This window comes from Hyla sarda, chromosome 1, assembly GCF_029499605.1.
Source record: "Hyla sarda isolate aHylSar1 chromosome 1, aHylSar1.hap1, whole genome shotgun sequence".
Taxonomy (NCBI): Eukaryota; Metazoa; Chordata; class Amphibia; order Anura; family Hylidae; genus Hyla; species Hyla sarda.
Window position 1 is genome coordinate 220879385 of NC_079189.1, and position 5376 is coordinate 220884760.

General features: G+C 40.8%; 1 long non-coding RNA gene across 1 annotated transcript; it reads left to right on the plus strand.

The window, feature by feature from the left end:
* The first annotated feature begins 206 nt into the window (after positions 1–206).
* On the plus strand, positions 207–4293 carry LOC130364378 (uncharacterized). Its single transcript, XR_008891887.1, has 3 exons — positions 207–406; positions 779–808; positions 3995–4293. It is a non-coding gene; the product is annotated as an uncharacterized LOC130364378 (long non-coding RNA).
* The last annotated feature ends 1083 nt before the right edge of the window (positions 4294–5376 follow it).

A 5376-nucleotide genomic window follows, 5' to 3' on the forward strand; every position in this document is an offset into this window, starting at 1 on the left:
GCTGCGCTCTGTATCTAATCCTGTCATGTGCGATACTGTCTGCTGAGCCTGTGTATCTAATCCTGTCATGTGTGATACTGTGAGCTGAGCCTGTATATCCAAATCTGTCATGTGGGATACTATCTGCTGAGCCTGTGCATCTAAATCTGTCATGTGTGATACTGTCTGCGGAGCCTGTGTATCTAATCCTGTTATGTGTGATACTGTCTGCTGAGCCTGTGTATCTAATCCTGTTATGTGTGATACTGTCTGCTGAGCCTGTGCATCTAAATCTGTCATGTGTGATACTGTCTGATTAGCCTGTTTATCTGACGTTGCGCAGGGGGACGTCACTCGTCATCAGAGAGAGCCAGCGTTGCTGTCGCGCACCACCACTACCGCCGCCGCTGGCATAAATAGGGTTTTGGTAGGTATTCTCTAAATGTAATTTTTTTTGTGCGATATAGGAAAATTCCCCCCACATATATATTGTATTCCTCCAATCCCCTATGCCATTTCTTAAACCCCCCTCCCATCCCCCATGCCATTTCTTAAACCCCTGATCCCTCAGCCCCTGTGCAATCTGGCCCCTCCCCTTTTGTAGCTCCACCCCCGCATAGCCACACCCATGACCGGTATTTTTCTGAGGGAAAGGTGGCAACCCTATTTACAGTCAGGGGTGTTGGATGAGAAGGGCACTTTAGATTCTAACACAGTATAATTTTCAACACACAACACATTTACCATAGCTGAATTGTGTAATAGTTGATTTGTTTATGATTTTCTTTTCTTTTTTTAGTGTAAACAGTCAAAAATTGAAAACAAACATGTAAGCCTCAAATCATATGTCTGTTATTGTTTTTACATTTTTAGATCTGTCAGTTGCATAAAATTTAATGTAACAACAGTAAAATACAGCTACAGGTTGGTATTACTTTATGGAGTTTGGCTAATAGGAGCACTAAAAGAATACAGTGGTCTTATAAATCATGAGGAAAGCACTTACCTCACCCCTCAGGGTGGTGATAGACAGGCTGCTAGTTATGCACTGCGGGGTGTCACCACAGAGAGGAGAGTGGGGGGGGGGGGGTATTCCTCTCTTTTTTTATCTAGTTTTGGCTACTAGAAGTACAGATCTATAGCTCTAATATGCTGCTGTTACATAGCATATTCCACTGTCATATTGTTTACTGCTGCAACTGGAGATAATGCCATTCCCTGAAGTTTAATCCCTTAGTAAATTGTCTGTTTGTCTTTATTCCTGATGATGTGAAAATTTACTATAAGGCATATTCTATTTGAATAATAGACTGTGCCGTCATACATAAGGTGTCTTTGATTGTGGTGATGTTAAGGTTGATTTTGTATTTATTTATTTATTTGTACAGCAATGTTTTCTATTAAGGATGAAGAACAGGATCCTTTAAGCAATCTTGCAAGCAAGCAAACAGACCCAAACAGGCAGGTGTCACAGTTAAGGGGGTACTAGACATCTTATCCTCTATCCAAAAGATAGGGGATAAGATGTTTGATCGCGGGGGTCCCACTGCTGGGGACCCCCGCGATCTCCCTGCCTGTTTGGGTCTGTTTGCTTGCTTGCAAGATTGCTTTAGGGTGCGTTCACACGCTCTTAGTTTTTGCGGGTTTTCCGCTGCGTATTTGAAAGGGGCGGGCTTTTCTCGGCTGTCCACAGCAGATTTTTCGCGGCAGAATTTACGCTGCTGAAAATCCACCGCAGTCCCTACTGACTTCAAAGGGGCTAATGACAGATTTTCCGCAGCGTAAATTCCTCCTTGGCAAATCTGCTGTGGATAGCCGAGAAGAGCCCGCACCCTTTCAAATACGCAGCGGGAAAACCCACAAAAACAAAGAGCGTGTAAAAGCACCCTAAAGGATCCTGCTCTTCATCCCCAATAGAAAACATTGCTGTACAAATAAATAAATAAATGAATACAAAAACAACCTTAACATCCCCACAATCAAAGACACCTTATGTATGATGGCACAGTCTATTATTCAAATAGAATATGCCTTATAAACAATTTTCACATCATCAGGAATAAAGACAAACAGACAATTTACTAAGGGATTAAACTTCCATAGATTTGCATTGAGGGGGCATGGCCATGACGTCATGAGCCTCCCCCCTGCATCGGCAGTCATCCGGCACGGGGCGAGGTTCGCTCCATGCACCGGATGTCTGGGGTGCTGCAGCCGAGATTGCGGGGATAAGATGTCAAGGGGCGGAGTACCCCTTTAAGTAGTCTTGGGTTTGTTGCAAAAATTCACATACAGCAATAGTGTTCCACTTGCAGCATGTGGTATAACAGAAACTTCAATGTCCTTAACATCAGGTTGTTTACATAAACATAATCATCTAAGCTTCTTACCCAAAACTTGGCACATTCAGTCTTAAAGTCAGTCTTTTCTTTTGGTCCAGTGTATAAGTATTCAACATACCATAGACAAACTGATCTGCTCCAAAGCAACTCCTCTCTGCTGCTGTCTGGCAGTGCTCACACACCTGTGAGATCAGGTTCAGGAGCCTAAGGCTAAGTTCACACGGCAGAATTTCCGTGCTTGGAGATTCCGCTGTAGCAGAGTCCCATTGAATTCAACGGGATTCTGCTGTGCTGTGTAAACGGCGGAATTTCCGTGCCAGATGTTTCCGGCATGGAAATTCTGATTTCCGTGTCCGCACAAAGAATGAACATGTTCATTCTTTTTTCAGAGACTGCATAGAACGCATAACCGTCTATGAGACGCAGCATTCCTATGCGGTCCTAGTGCCGACAGATAAGATTCTCCGTGCGGACATTCCAGTATGTGAACATAGCCTAACACACACCAGAACTGGAGTATGGGAGCGACTTTATGTCCAGAAACTTCAGTCATTCCCCAAATGTGGACCCAAACTTTAGTCTTATGTCACTGAGGAAAGAAGCTTTATTGATACATACCTCCCATCTACAATTTTACCAGCTGCTTGCTTACAGCGGTAATGTCACAATATTATTATCTTTTCTCCAAGGCTTTTTATTGAGATTATCGCACAGTAGCTGATGTATTTTTTTATATGCAGGTACTCCACCCCTAGACGTCTTATCCCCTATCCAAAGGATAGCGGTGGGACCCCCGCGATCTCCCTACTGCACCCGGTGTTTGTTTAGGGTTTCGGGTGCAGCACTAGAGTCTCATGACGTCACAACCGAGCCCCCTCAATGCAAGTCCATAGACTTGCATTGAGGGAGCATGGCCGTGACATCACGAGCGGGCGTGACTGTGACATCACGAGCCTCCGCCCCACATCGCCAGTTATCCGGCACGGATGAAGTGTCTGGTGCCGCAGCGGTGGGACCCCCGCGATCAGACATCTTATCCCCTATCCTTTGGATAGGAGATAAGATCTCTAGTGGCGGAGTACCCATTAAATGGTACCATAATTATTTGTTTACACATTTAGGTTTTTTATTGCAATTATAGCATACAAAGACAGGAATGGATTTGTACAGAGGAGACGTCTTAGTCTTTCATTTATACTTGTTCTCTATTTATGATCTGTTCCTGGCTTTGTATTCAATAATTGTAATTAAAAAGCTGAAGATGGGAACACAGCCTAATGGTGTTGCCTTTATTGTTAGTATTTAATGTGGTGATGTTACAAAAGTCTTCATTCCTAGTCTGTGTTCTATTACAGTAATGTCTCAGGGTTGATAGTAACTCACATCAGGCTTATATTCTGTTGTCTTATTTCATATTAGAGTAGGTCTTCATTTGTACACTGAGTCTTATTTTTATGATATCATGGTAGATTGTACCTAATATGGTAGATTGTTCTAGATCTACTGTTAGTCATGATAAGTACAGTAAAATGCATATTTTAGAGACTTGCTCTTATTTCCTCTTTCAATTCTGTTTCAACTTTTTTAGGTTGGAAGGATTCCAGAAAGCTAAATGTTTTATACTAATAATTTTTATTTTTTTTTTGCTTTTTTTAAAATCCCATTTCATTTAGGAAAAAAAACATCCAGGCTTAGAACATTTCGACTGACAGTTAAAGCTGACATTTTTGAGCCCAAAGCGCTAAAAACTTACATAACTATGAATTTGCAGGTGCAGTATAAAATGAGAGAGTTCATAGGTTGTGATGATGGACAAAGATAAAAACTTTAAAAAGGCCAGGTCATACATTATAAAATGCCTATAAATATGTAATATGGAGATTTATTTGAAAAAAAAAACCTGTGCAGAGTAAAAGCGGAGCAGTTACTTATAACAACCAGATTGCTTATTTTATTTCTCCGAAGCCTTTTTCAAAATACAAGAAGCCATCTGAATGGTTGCTATGGCCTCCACTTTTTTGATAAATCTCCCTTTTGATAAATCTCCCCAATATTTATTATTTTATAAGAGGGGAACAAAGAAAAGATAATCTTTTTCAAATTACCCTGTCATGCTAAAATCTCTACCCAAAGCATGTACCATACTGGCAAAAAAAAATGTAACATTTTGTGTGAATCACCTAAGAAGCCTTTTAAGACGTGTTACAAAAATAGTGTCCAGCCGGCCTTTAAATCAGGGGGGTAACTAGAATCTCATAGGCCACAGGGTAAATTTTTAACCTGGGCTCTTTAAAACCTGTTAGCCTCATTTTGTGAGTCAAATCTATGGACCATACGCCTCAATTTACAAATAAATCTCACTGGAATTTATGATTGTTTATATTCATAGGCTAGATTGTTTATATTCATAGGCTATTATTATGGTTAAATACATTACAAAGGAAAACCCTATGCTGCATTTATAGGCATCAGAACCTTAGACTCTGAGAAATGCAGCATTGGGTAACCGAAAAAAACACATGTATACATATTTATATATACTTTTCTACTTATTATAATACCATGTACCTCTAAATACTTATTCTATTAACTTAATAGTGACTGAATAGTACCACCATACTGTTATTGAATAAAAATCACTGACCAATATTACTAAAACAATACAATATCACTATGCAAGGAACAATAATACCAGGAATACATATTGGGCTCCTTTCACACTATGAATTTCTCCGTTTACAAACTTCCGTCACATGTTCCGTCACTACAGTTGCAAAACCCGGCTGTTACAAAACCCCTGACGGCCGTGACTAAATTGCATTGCAGCCTATGGGGTTTTTAACTGCCCGTTAGCACCCGCATATGCCCGTAATTCATTACGGGCGTTATACAGTGACGGGACATCGTGACGGAAAAATTATGATGACTTTTTTCCAGCCACTTCTTGTCTCTGCTGAATCTACCAGAAAAAAACATCTAAGGCCCTGCACTATTCAAACACTCAATACAATCTCACCATCTATGGTCTCCCAAACAGTAATAATACTCCCCTTGG